Raw genomic sequence first — 13,903 nt, forward strand, 5'->3', positions numbered from 1 at the left:
TTGTTTAGATCTGTGTATACCCTGAGACTGTAGTCTTTGTGTTCTGTTGCCCCTGGGTTTGGGCTGAGAAGGCCTGGGAAGGACTGGAAAGGACAAGTTTTTTTGAAGGCCAATGCCTACTGAATCTAGGTGGCTGTACCTGTAAGAAATATTTAACAGTTTGCATAGATTTAGCTTTTTCCTCCATCTTGTTAAGAACTACTACTGCTTTTGTGCCAAACATTCTTGGTTTAATGGAGCACCTAGTAATTTTGCTTTGACATGATCTGGCAAGATTTGTTCCTTCAGCCAAGCATGCCTTCTCAGAACGGACTCCGTGGCAGCAGCCCTGCAAGATGCTTCTAAGGCATCAAAACCACACTGCAAAGTATGTTTACCAACTTGGTTTGCAGAATGCGTCAACTCTTGTAAATCTTTATTTTCTGCAGAATCAGGAATCAACAAAATTTGTTGTTTAATTAGTTCCATAATATGCTGCTGGTACTTCAACATGTGAAACTGGCGATTTAAAGCCCTGATGGCAAGAGTTGCAGAGGTATATACCTTCTTACCCCATCTGTCTAAAGTGCTAGAATCCCTGTCCGAAGGGGTAGGGTTTTTGGCTGCAGTAGCCTTAATACCTTTAGGTCCCTGGGAAATGGTCTCTGGAACTGCAGTAGGATTTTTAGAGAAATTTGTGAGTCAGGTACTCTGTAGTACCTGTCTGGCTTTCTAGGAGTTGGAGGCAAAGTATCAGGGGTAAGACTTGATTCCATGAAGACATCATTACAATATCCAGCTCAGGGGAGTATAGCTAGAGGCCTGTGCTGAGGCAAGTCTAAAAATTCCCCGAGTCTCTTTTTGGACTGAGAGTAGCCCTGGCATTCCCAGTGGAAATGCTCTCTTAGGGTATGCAAGGTTTCACTGAAAGAAAAGTCCTCTGGATGGGAGGCAGAGGGAATGGAATCCTCTGCATCTGAATCCTCATAGCTGGATAAGGGTATGTCCTGGTAATCAGAGTGGTTAGAGTCATCGGACTCCTGGTCTGTAGAATCAGAAGGAAAATCCATTCTTTGTCTTTTAGAGGGGGAAGGCTGGCTTTCCCTAAATTAAAGTAATAATGTCTTCAGCCATTCTAAGCTTTTGTTTCCGAGGCATGGGAGCTTGAGAATGCGCTTTGGTCGTCTGTTTCCTAGACATAGTGCAAACTCTGGGCCTGAGAAATTTGGTAGTTTTAGTCAAAAACAAAGCAGTAGGTTTAATACGAACATCAGGAGGTCTGAATACACCCTCAGAAGCCAGTGCCTGCACAGCGGCTCCAGACCCATCCAATGTAAGGACATCCGGAGGTTCCATAGTCTAAGAAGCATCTTGAGGCATACTGGACTCCGAATGGGTCTCAGTAGAGGCCTGAGAATCTGTAGAAGCAGGTATCAGGGGCTGCGAAAGTGCCTCACTGAGTACCGGCAGACTGGCGACTAGCTTAACGGAAGCGTCGTCGGCAGTTTTGAATCTATGCGGTCTGCCTTTAGCCTTACGTTTTTTCAGATCGGTAGTTGGATGGCTCAAGTCATTTCGGAATACGGAGAACTAGAGCAAAATAATTTAGCGACAAAAATAGCCCGAAGATGAATAGTTCAGGCATTGAACAAGGTACAAAACTGACAGCGAGGAACGTCGTGGTCTGGGCCTAAACAGGTGATGCAGTAAGAATGAAAATCTGAGAGGTATTTGCTTTCCACAGACAAGACAATTGTTAACTTTTTCCGACATCTGTTAGAGCAAGAAAAAAGGATCCCCAACGGGGTACTTAGCTTTAGAAGACTAAAGGTTTGAAACTCGAAAAATGAAAATTTCAGGTATCGGCAGACCCGCACTTGCTAAACACTTCTGCTTCGGGCTCCCGCACGGCAAGTAAAGCTGATACAATGGAGTCAGCTGCATGTTTTATACCCCTGACGTCCTGGAAGAGGTGACAGCATCCGACGCAGAAATCCCAAGACTCTGGTATTCGGGCCGACTGAGGGCTACCTGCAGGCAGATAACCCAAATATGATGACTGCAACAGTGAAACATGAAGATCATCTGAGAGGAATCCAAGTGCCTCTTCTAAACCTTACAATTTCTGTGCTCTTTGGGAGTGGGGGTCACAAGTGCTCTGGGAACCTTGCTTAAGGGATGGTCCGAGTCTTAAAGCAGGCTTTACCTTGGAAAGATAACAGTCACTAAATAGACTCACATCAGAAGATCAGTTAGAATCAGAGGTTAAAGAATTATCCCCTTCCCAAGACGATTATCAAGCCAAAATATTCTCAAATGCCAAAGACAGAGCAGACAGTACAGAGAAAATTAATCTCCAATCTGAGGCTGCAAGCAAGATTGAAGGATCAGATAACCAGTCCCCAGGCACAAATGACACAACTGGATCCAAAGCACAGATCTGAACCAAAATGTTGAGTGAACCATCCAGAGTCAAGGACAGTCCAGAGACCAGTCAAACCAGACTGTGGACTACTGGTATAGACCTCTCAACTTCAGGACTATCTTCTCAAAGATGTCGGAGTAGTGTGTGTCAAAGACAAACTAAGACCCCAGGGTTCTTGAGGCAGACAAAGCGATGGATAGGACCTCCATCCCAAAGCCACTGGATCAGACATGGGAACCAATGAAGGAGCAACTACAAGGGCAATAATGTGGACACCTCTCTCTACCCTCAGATTTCCATATGTATCTGGACCTCTATGAATGCTCTCCTCACCTTATCTCATAGTATATAGAAGCAAATCTAAAGATCTTTTCCCTTTAAACCCATTATCTTTATCTTTAGATTGGTCTCTGGTTCAGTCTCTACCCTTATCCTTTTCTGAAGCTTTTGGTCCCTGTGAACTCCCAACACCTTTGGGTAACGGAGGAGGATGCATATCCAACGAAGGATGCCTATCCAATGAAGATTTTGCTGATTCACCGATTAAAACTGTGAGAAGTCATCCCCCCCACCATGTAATCAGTTTGTTTTTTTCTCATCTAACAAAGCACTTATCACACTTGGCATTTTATTGTCAGAGTCCGGATCACTTAAAACACTGAGGGTGTGGGTCCTGGTGTGATATTATATGCCCACTTTTGAGGCATTTCTTAAAACCTGAAGTCTTTTCCATAACTACTACAAAAAAATGCTATGAACGAGGTTCGTATAACAGAAGACAACTTTAACACAGACAATTTAACAAGTAAAAGCCTAGGGGAGAAGTAGAAGAAACATTTTTTTAATGCACATGTTAAAGAAAAGTAGAAGAATGAGGAAGAAATTCTGAAGAACATGTATATAAAAACCTGCACTTTCTCAAAACAACTTATTCAAGCGAAGTACTGGAATTTCATCTGATTTGAAAAAACATCAGACAAGCTCTGAAGCAATATGTTAGTGCAAGGAATTATGGGAGAGGAGCTTGAGCAATAAAGAAACTCTGAAAATTTTGCTGCTCTGATCTGCCTCAGACTAAATAATGAACTGTTGGAACATATGGAAAAGACAAAATAGGATCATGAGTTATCCAAGAAATTAAGGCTAGAGTTCTGACCAATAATTAGATTAAGAACATATATAGAAACTGGGTCTTTTTTTTGTCAAGAAAAATGTAGTCTGTCTTTTTTCTAAAAGGAAGTCACAAACTCTGAATGGATAAATACACATATGGAGAAGGATCCACTTACTAATTTTACCCATATACATTGTGTGGTATGTGGTTGTCTCACATTAGGAGGTATTACAATTAAAGTGCAAAGATAAGAGGTGGATAACAGAAAAAGAAGTTATGTCTTATCATAATGTTCCGTCTGTGTTGCTTCATTCATTACATGTGGGTTCGGAACAGATCCCCAGTTCTGACTCGGCCGTTTACCAAGCCCACGTCAGCCAGAAAACTCTTGAGCTAAGCTTTACATATAGTGCCCTTCTCCATAATACCTCAGATCGAGTTTGCCCAGAAGATAGGACAATTTAGAGAAAGGAAAGCAAAGGCTTTCTCTAAGCAAGTACCTTACCAGGAGTAGAAGGACCATAACCAAACCTCCAAGAGCCCTTGGAGGGGGGGGGGGGTTGTAATGAACGAATGAAGAAAAAACACAGATGAAACATTATGGTTAGACATAACTTCTTTATCTGATGCTGTTAATCTTCATTCATTCCTTATATTTGGGACAGAGTCCCTAGCTACCAGTTTCCTGAGAGGCCCTAAGGAAGAATATTCTTGAGTACCACTGAGCCGAAGGAAGCTCTTCCCCTAGAAATCATATGCAATTTATAATCTGAAATAAATGTACGAGTAGAGGCCCATGTTGCGGCTGCGCAAATGTCATCCATGGAAGCTCTAAAATGGAAAGCTACAGAAGTTGAAACTGACGTGGAGTGTGCTTAATTCTTCCAGGAATAGCCATCTTACTTTCATGGTATATGTAGGTAATGCAGTCTCTAAGCCATTTGGATAGGGTAACTTTAGACCTAGAAGAGGCTTCATTGGTTTTGGACCTCGGATGCCTGTCCTTTTCTTTGTCTTTGCGTTTTTTATGAATTCCGGTCTTCGGGTGTTCCGACGGCATTATGTAGTTAAATGACTGCAACAGTGAAACACGCTGATCAAATGTCATCCAAGGAAACTCTGGACCAAAAGGCAGCTGAAGTAGCAACAGACCTAGTAGAATGCACCTTAACTTGACCTGGCAGAGACTATCCTTCTGGTTTGAATACTCCAAGAGTACACACTGAGAAATCCAAGAAGCAATGGTGAACTTTGATACAGGTTTCCCTAAAAAGGGCTTAGAGTAGGAAATGAAAAGTTGATCGGACTTACGAAAGGCCTTTGTTCAGTGCAAGTAAAAACTATTATCTATCAACATCCATCAGGTACAATTTATACTCTCCCTTATTCTGAAAGTTCAGAAAGAAGACATGGAGACTGATCACCTGATTAATGTTTAATTCCGAGGCCTCTTTTGGCAGAAAGGAAGGACTAGTGCACAAAGATACCCTGTCTTTATGGAAGATCATGTAAGAGCATGTGAGGCGGCTTAAATTGACAAGGCCTGAAGCTCCGGCACTTTTAGCTGAAGCCGTAGAAATAAAGAAGGCCGTCTTCAAAGACAGGAACTGCAGATCCACTGAAGCAGAGGGTTACAGGGGGAAAAAATCAAGGCCTGAAGGCCCAAAGTAAGGTCTCAAAGGAGGCGTAGGGTCCTTGATAGGTGGCCTAAGATGAAAGGTACCCTTCAGAAAAGTTTTAGAGAGCTTAGAAGAGGCTAGAGAAGCTGAATTATCCCCTGTGTGAAAGTTAGAAATAGCTGCCAGCTGAACTTTAACTGCAGAGAAGCTGGCACCCTGTTGAAAAATACCTGACAAACTAAGATAACAGGAACTGGAGCAGTGAAGGGATCCAAATCACACAGATGCCCAAATTGAGAAACGTTTCCACTTATTCGAATACACCTTCCTTGTGGAAGATTTATGAGCCGCTACCAAAATCTTAACCGGAGAAGACAGCCCAGGAGGCTTAACTATTATGGGAACTGGAGCAGCCAGGCGGTGAGATTCAGACTGGCCAGATCTGGATGCGGAATTCTTGAGAGATGTGAAATCAGATCCAGAACTGGATACAACGTCCAAGGAGGACACACTACATGAGACCACAGAGAAGGGAACCATACTTGGCGAGGCCAGAAGGGGGCAATGAGGATGACTGAGCTCCCCAGCCATTGTGCTTTCTGAACGAGCTTTGGGATAAGGGGATGTGGAGGATAAGCAGAGATGACCAGAGGGCCAAGCATGAACTAGAGCATCTCGAGGGGACTCCCCCAGAGGAGAGTTCACAGCAAAGATGCTGCACTTCGCATTAGAAGGAGATGCGAAGAGATCATAGAAAGGCTGACCCCCACTTTAGAAAGATCTGTTTTGCTACTGAAGGATTCAGACACCACTTGCAAGGCATCAGGATAGACCAGTTAAGCCTGTCCACTAGAATGTTGGACCTCCCCGGAAATGTGCGTTGCCACCAGAAAACAGCCTGTGGAGATTGTCCACTCCCATAATCTCATGGCTTTGTAGCAGAGAGGATAAGACCTAGTTCCCCCCTGTTTGTTGATGTACCAGACTACCAACACATTGTCGGTCTGGATGGCAAATCGTCCCTAGGGGAAGATAGGCATGAGCCTGCAATGCCTCATCTCCAGGACGTTGATATGCAACTGGGTCTCCAGGGAAGACCACGTGCCTTGAACTGTCCTTCCCAAGCAATGCCCCCCCACCCATGTAGGGCACAGTCCATGGTCACTGTGGTCAGAGGGAAGGGAAGAACAAACAGGCGACCGCAAAGAAGGTCCTGGGACTGAATCCACCAGAGAAAGAATCCCAGCAGGCTCGCAATGGACAAGTAGAACATGACAAAGGCAGATCTAGAAATGACCACTGGACCACCAGAATCCATTGGAGCACCCTCATGTGTGACTGAGCTGTGGGTACAAGGGTGATCGTGGCAGTCATGAACCCCAACGCCCTTAAGACAAATTCCACTGGGGGAAGATGGAACTTTAAGAATGTGCAAGACATGATGTTTGAGGGACTGAAGTCTGTCTGGTGTCAGGAAAGCCTTGGACTGAATGGAATCTAATCGGGCTCCAATGAAATTCAGAACTTGAACTGGATCCAACAGGGATTTGTTGAGATTTATGGTGATGCCCAACTGTTTGGCAGTCTGGATAAGGAAATCCCTGGCTTGGCAGAGTCAATGCCTGGAGGGAGCGGAAAGGAGCCAATTGTCCAGGTAGGGAAGACCTGGAAGCCCTGCAGCTGCAGGTGAGCCGCTACCACCGCCACCACTTTGGGGGCTGTGGTGAGACCAAAAGCTAGCGCTCTGAACTGGTAATAGCTTCATAGGTAGGTACTAGGCTATCGGCCCAAGGGCCTACGTAAGCCTAGCCAACAAGGTTCCCTGGCTTACGCCACCCAAGAAAGTTATTTTCCTGTGCCACTGTCGAGCAGACACACAGAAGTGATCCCCGGGGTGTATTTCCTATTTCCCACCCACTCATGATTTTTCTTGAAGAGTGCTAATGAAGAACTTAGCTTGACATAGATGTGTAGCCTGTTCCAGAGTATGGGAAGTCTCTGGGACAGGAATCGATCCCTCCAGCATGTTCTGCTTATTGTGGTGACAAGGTTTAGGTCCCTAGAGCATGTAGCTCAGAGGCATTGGGATTTCTTTAGGGGTAGCATGTCCAACAACTCTGGGTTTGACATAGCTTTATATGTTAGGCAGATCACCTCGGAGTAGACGATATGCTACAGAGTAAAGCTGGAGTTCTTTGAGGCGGTCAGTGTAGAGCATTTGTTTTGAGGCCAGTAATCCTCTGTGAGGTACTTCTGTGGCCTTTCCAGCTGCTGCAGATGTCTTGTGAGGTACATTCCAAAAGGGGCGCTGTACTCTATAATGGGTCTAATGAGTGTCGAGTAGAGGGGAACAATGACCTCTTTTCCTGAATAAGAACCCTTTTATGATGAGGTGTGCCGCATAGGACTTCCTGACTACTGTGGTGATGTGACTATCAAAGCAGAGACTACTGTCCACCTGGGTCCCAAGGTCTCTCATCACGCATTCGGTGTTAAGTAGATTGCTGCCTATGTGGTAGTTCATGGGTACAGAGTTTTTACCAAAGGGGATGACACTGCACTTTTTGGCATTGAGCTTGAGACCATGGCTCTGACACCAGGCATCTGTCTCAGTGAGGCCCTTCTATAGGATGTCCACATCATTTGAGGACTTTACTATGGCTCCTAGTTTGCAGTCATCTGCGAACTTCGTTAGCCAGAGGCCTTCTGTGTTAGCCTGTACGTCAGAGAAGTAGATACCAAACAGGAGAGGTCCCAGGACGGAACCTTGTGGTACTCCACTTGTCAAGGCTTTGAGGTCAGATTTGGAGTCTACAACTTTTACAGCGTGGGTTCCGTCAGTGAGCCAATTGGAAACTTATCTTGTGACATAGGGATTTATACCTAGTTTAGCTATAATTCCAGAATGGGGGATGGTATCGAAAGCCTTGGTGAGGTCAAGATAGGCTGTGTGAATCACCTTATCCTCATCTACGGCTATGGTGACTGCCTCAAAGAAGTCTCAAAGAAGTCGATCAGGTTCAGCAGGCATGATATGCCGTTCACAAACCCGAACTGGGTGGGGATCCAGAGTTTGGAGGTTTCCAATGTCTGTTTAGGAGTTCCATGATGATACATTCCATGGCCTTGCAGACCAGGCTTGTCAGGTTAATAGGTCAATAGTTCCCGGGATCAGTGGTGGCTCCCCCTTTGTGGAGTGGGATAACTGTTGCTGTGCACCATTCAGTGGGCACAAAGCCTGATGCAAGGCTATTATTGAACATGGTGCTTAAGTGGGGAGCCAATTCGTTCTGAAGTACGTGTAAAACAAAGCCTAGGATGTTGTCCGTTCCCATGGATGCTGTGTTTTTGGCTTTAGAGAGTGCAGCTTTTACCTGTGATTACAGGGACTCTGCATTCTTCCTGTATATATATCGGCCCATTAGGTGGTGAGAGGGGTGTAAAGTTAGCACTGAACCTATCTGCCAGGATGTTGGCAATATCAGTTGGTTCTGTAATTTTCGTGCCTTTAAACTGTAACTCAGAGCAGATCTGGGTGTTGCCATCGAGATTCTTGACATAGCTATAGAATGATTTGTGGTTGTCCTTGGAATTAGTGGCAATTTTGTTTTCGTACTAGCTTTGGAGGATCCTACAAGGGATCTCAGCTTCTTACAGAGGCTGACCAGGGAGCTCCTCCACTCATGGGATTTTACTCTTTTGCAGCAGTTTCTTCCTTCTGTTGTACAGTTTGCTTATGGCAGGGGACCACCAGATTGGCTTCCTTCTTTTTGGAGAATGGCACCTTGGTTCTGTTTGGGATAGCACGACCTATGCACTCGTGTAAGTGCTTATAGAGTGCATTTATGTAGGGGATTCAGCAGTTGTAACTGTATTGTCCATCTGCATGGGTGTCATGAAGTTCACCATTTCTGTCTCAAGAAGCATGAAGTTGGCTTTGAAGGAAATTTTTACTGTGGTTTCCTTAATGGGGGGTGGGGGGCGGGGGATGTGGATATCAAGGGTGATTAGCTTATGGTCGGATCGGACCAACGAGGAGTTGACTTCAGGTACGGAACACCAGTCACTCATGTTGGTAATGACTAGGTCTAGGATATTGTTGCCCCTGGTGGGGGTGTGGTTAAGTTGATCTAGGGCATTGGAGTTTATGAATTCCAGAAAGTGTTGAGCTAAGGAGTTGGTACACGAGAAGTTTTCCCAGTTAATGGTAGGGTAGTTGAAGTCGCCCATTATTAGGGTGTTTGGTTGAACCCTAATATTTTCCAGTATATCAAGAAAAGAGGAGTGGGAATCCTGGGGCATGGTGGGGGATCTGTAGCAAGCTACAATTTGGATTGCAGTTTTGTCCAGAGTTAGTTGCACTTGGATAACCTCAGATACATTATGCTGAGCAACTAGCCTGGAGGTGTGGATATCCTTAATAAATATGGACACACCTCCGTCTTCGGTGTTTTGGTCCAGGTTACACAGCCGAAGTGTGGTATGAGTTATAGCCTGGTAGTGCAGGGGTGCTCTTTGGAGCCTGGAACCAGGTCTCAAGTCACTGCACAGATATCAATGTTCTCCATTTTAAGGAGTGCCTCGAGTGAGTGCATTTTGAGATTTAGACTTCTAGCATTGAGTAGCATTACCCTCAGTTTTTGCTTGCCTGTTACTGTTATGGTGGTGAATTTGTTATTTGAACCCTGCCTAAAAAAGGCACTATAGGGGCAGCAAGAGCCTTAGCCAGTATCCAGAATCCCAGGGGCGGCAGGTGCAGGCCATCTGTGGCAAAGCATCGTGGTCTGTCGACCATGTCATCCCAAGCAGACAGATACTGGATCCCCTTAGAATGACACCAGAAGCTTAGCCAATTGTTGAAGTCAATCCCTTTGTACTGCAGTATCATTCTGGGCTATGGCAGAATGCTACTCGGGGCTAGGGTCATACCTGCCTGGGCTATAAGATCAGAGCGCTCTTCCAGGTCTCTTTTCATGTAGTCCAGGGAGGTACATCTCAGGTCATTCACACTAACATGGACAATGACAGAGTCATATTTGCACTTGTTGTGGAGTGACCTGAGTGCGTGGGTTATGTGGCGGATCCTGGCACTCAGGCAGCTGAAAGTAACCTTCTCCTTGTTTAGCCTGGTGAGTGGGACATCAGTGTGCCTGACTAGTGTGTTGGGTACGTTGTTTTGCCCTACTGGCTGTGGTTGAGTGGCACACAGTCTGTGGGCTATGTGTCATTTGGGTTGTGTTGGGGGATGGAGGTTGTTTGCATTTCTGCTTTGGAGGTCTCTGTTGCTTAGACAGATTATTATTGAGAGCCTCAGCAAATGTTTTTGTGTTACTATGTATGGATTTTGGTGGTGTAGATTTAGTGAGACTGTGTGGTATGGTGCAAATGTTTATCTTCTCCTAATGACCGTCAAGTTCAGTCTTGGTTGGAAAGAGCTTTACCTCCAGTTTGGTTAGATAAGTGCATCTCTCACAGGTTGTAGTGTTGGGTGGTAGGAGGAGAGGGTTGCCTGTGTACACTAGGCAATTTCTACATTGCATCAAGATGCCCAGATTCATCAGATAGACAGGAGAGAACACTGGGAGCTGACCCTTGGACATGCCTGAATAAAAAATTATTTTCGTCTAAATAAGTGAGGAAAGTGAGTACAAGAGCCGTTTTTCTCTAAGCCAGTGAGAAAAGTAATACAAATGATTGGTCCCCAGCCGGAAGCGGAAGAACTTGAGAATGTCTGTCCATTTTGATGTAATAGTATGCATCTTGAAGGTCTACTGAGCACATTCATTTGTTCTGCAGGAAGGGCACGATGGATTAGTGTGTGACCATCCAGAATTTCGTTTTGGCAATGGACAGATTTCAGCACAGAGAAATTCAGAATTGGTCGCAAGTCCCCTGTCTTCTTTGGCACTAGAAAAAAACTTGGAATAAATGTCTGGTCTGGGTGGACAGGCTGAATGACTCGTTTTTCGAGCAGCTTTGAAGTTTCCAGTGCTGCATCCTCCCTTTGTGCGGGTGGGACATCTGGGAGGTCCTTGAGAGGAGTAGGCGTTTGAGAGAAGGGGATTGAATATCCTCTGGATAGGATTCCCAACACCCAACGATCTTCTGTTATAGACTCCCAGGCTGTTAGGTGAAGTGAAAGTCGACCCAGACTGCCTCCAGCGACAAGCAGACGGGCAACCCTTCAGGGCTACTGCGTGGGCCTGTCCACGAAGAAATTCCGAGACTCGTGGTTCCTCCTACCCACTCTGCCGCAAGGACGGCATCTGTCAAATCTCCCTCTGTCTCTGGGGGAAGACGAGTCCTGAGCATCCTGGGAATAAACCCTGAGACTTCCGAAACCACATCTTCACCTCTCACCGATTCCTGGAAAAGGTTCGTCGAGGAGTTGACAAGCGGATTCTGACGGCAGACAAGGTCTTCCTGTCCTCCTCACTCTGAATCAAAGTGTCACGTACACTTTTTCTAAACAGAGTGGAACCATCGTACTGGGCGTTTGTAAAAGATGCCCTTGTAGGGCTCTGAAAAGTTACAAAGTCAGAGCCAGGCATGGCACCCAATAGCAACGCCTGCTCCGGCTGCTCTAGCGGCACCTTCAATTGCATGAGAAATTGCATAGAGGTATTGGAGATAGAGGCGAGCGTGGCCATCTAGGAGGAAAAAATCTTTTTTTCTCCAACATGGACCCTGGGGCAGAACCAGCAGCCTCCTTCACCAGTTCATGCTGGAGCCTTCTGACGTGTCCCTTATAGTTCAGCGCATGTACAGAGAAGGTTGTTGAAACGTAAACCAGCTTCCCAAAATGGCCCATGGTCCTAGACTCTCAGTCTGGAGAATGGACCATGGAACTCTCCTGTGCTAGCTCCTTCTTAGTGGCTGCCACCGCTGCCACCACCACAGCATCGACAGGGGATCCCTTAGACCAATGACGTTTATCAGAAGGGGCATGGAGGACCTTGTCGGAGCATTTGGGGATGGGCTCCTTCCATGCCTGAGATGTAATAAGATCCACCAGGGGATCCGCAAGAGGGGACACCCAGGATATAGAGGGTCCTGCGCCAAACACCTCCAGGAACACAGACTCATCAGTGCTGGATTTTGGGCAGACCACCACCCCCCACGCTGACGAAGGGTCTCCATGATGTCTCCAATCCTCTGGGGTGATCAGGGGGAACCCTTCCCTTCCTCCAAGTAGGTGTCCTTTGAGACACCTGAGGGGAGTGTGTGTGTCACATGTTACATATGTGTTTTTGAGGAACCTCCTCGGGGGGGGGGGGTCAAAACATCCAGCTGTTCCTGTAGAGGAACTCCCAGGGACGGAGAGGTGGCAGGCCATCCCTGCAGGGGCAGGACGAAAGAATCCAGACCAAAGACTGAGGGGGCCAGGATGGACTCTGGGGAAGAGAAGTCAAGGGTCTCAATGGGAAGAGAGAGAGAGAACCCTCTCCACCAAGTCAAAGGCAGAAGGAGAACGAACACCCGGAGCTGGGTCTATGATCAGGTCCGTAATCCACTGGATCAAGGGGGGAGCCGGAGCCAAAACCACCCCCTCGGATTTGGCGTCAAGGCTACAGCTCCGAGCTTGTTGGAGCAAACCCACTCAAAGAAATGGTCAGCATAGCGGTACCAGGTACTGTCAGTGTAGACTCCTCGATGCAGAGGGTCCTCTGACTCAAAGGCTCTGAAACCGGGAGTCGGATTGGAAAAGGAGTTAAATCGAGATGAAGGTGGACTATATGCCCCCAGCCCCAGAGAGGGAGGGGTCAGGCAAGACTCATCTGTATCTGCGTGCTGATGAACCTCATCATCCTGTCCACCTCGGCTTGGAAGAGGCTGCGGGTGGACCTAGTGGAACAGGCCTAGACAGACTGTGTGCTGAAGCCTACACCAGTGAACAGCTCCGAGATACCTCCGGCTCCGGAGAGAAGCAAGGGGAACTGAGCCTGGGGAACCAAGACCCAGGTGATAATTCGCCACTGGCTCAGCCGAGGAGCGGTCGGAGGACCGCTTCCTCGGCCTATCCCAGTGCTTGCGCTTCTCTCCATCCCCGGTCCTCTTGCCAGGAGGGTGAGTCCCAGAGGCCAGGATGGAGGGAGTAGTAGAAGCAGCAGAAGAGGAAGTTTAGGCCTCCGCAGTTGCAGATGGAAGAAGGCCCTTAAGAATAAAAAAGTTTATTCCTCCTGTCGATCACTGCATAGGGACTGAACCCCATGTAGATCAAGCAAGAGGAACTGAGGTGCTGGACCCCTAAGCATACAATGCACAGAGTGTGGCCATCCACAGGGGAAAGCTTATTGCCACACACTGTGCACTTCCTAAATCCCGGTTTGGGTGTCTGCCATAGCAGAGAGAAACCCACCAGCAGGGCAGACACACACACACACACGGGCAGAGATGGAAACAGGAATAAGAATTTTTTTTTTGCTATAGGCAGATGTCTGAGCGCGAGAAGGGTAGAGGGAAAGAAAAAGGGAGAGAAAGGTGAAAAATTTTGAAAATCTAACTCACTTACCCAAAAAAAAAGCTTGAAGCAGCAGACCACAATACTTATTAGAGCGGCAAATGAGATCTGAAAGAAGGAAGAAAAGGAGATGGGCATTATGGGTAGGGGAGGAGCTTGAAGCTCAGATCTGATGCTAGAGAAATGCGGCAGAGTCAGATCCATCCCAGATCTGTGTCCCACAGGTTGAACAGCAAATGAAGACAACTTCAGATCAGCTGTTAGCCCAGTGGCACAGAAGGATGGTAAACCAGGTTCAGTTGGAG

At 46.6% G+C, this 13,903-nt stretch overlaps 1 protein-coding gene across 1 annotated transcript in view; it reads right to left on the bottom strand.

The window, feature by feature from the left end:
* The window catches only part of SMC2 (structural maintenance of chromosomes 2), a 1,579,182-nt gene that overhangs the window by 1,461,138 nt on the left and 104,141 nt on the right, over positions 1-13,903 (bottom strand). The gene's annotated exons all lie outside the window — the stretch shown is intronic.

The sequence above is a fragment of the Protopterus annectens genome, chromosome 2.part0 (assembly GCF_019279795.1).
Source record: "Protopterus annectens isolate FY-2018-M chromosome 2.part0, PAN1.0, whole genome shotgun sequence".
In the NCBI taxonomy this organism is placed as follows: domain Eukaryota; kingdom Metazoa; phylum Chordata; order Ceratodontiformes; family Protopteridae; genus Protopterus; species Protopterus annectens.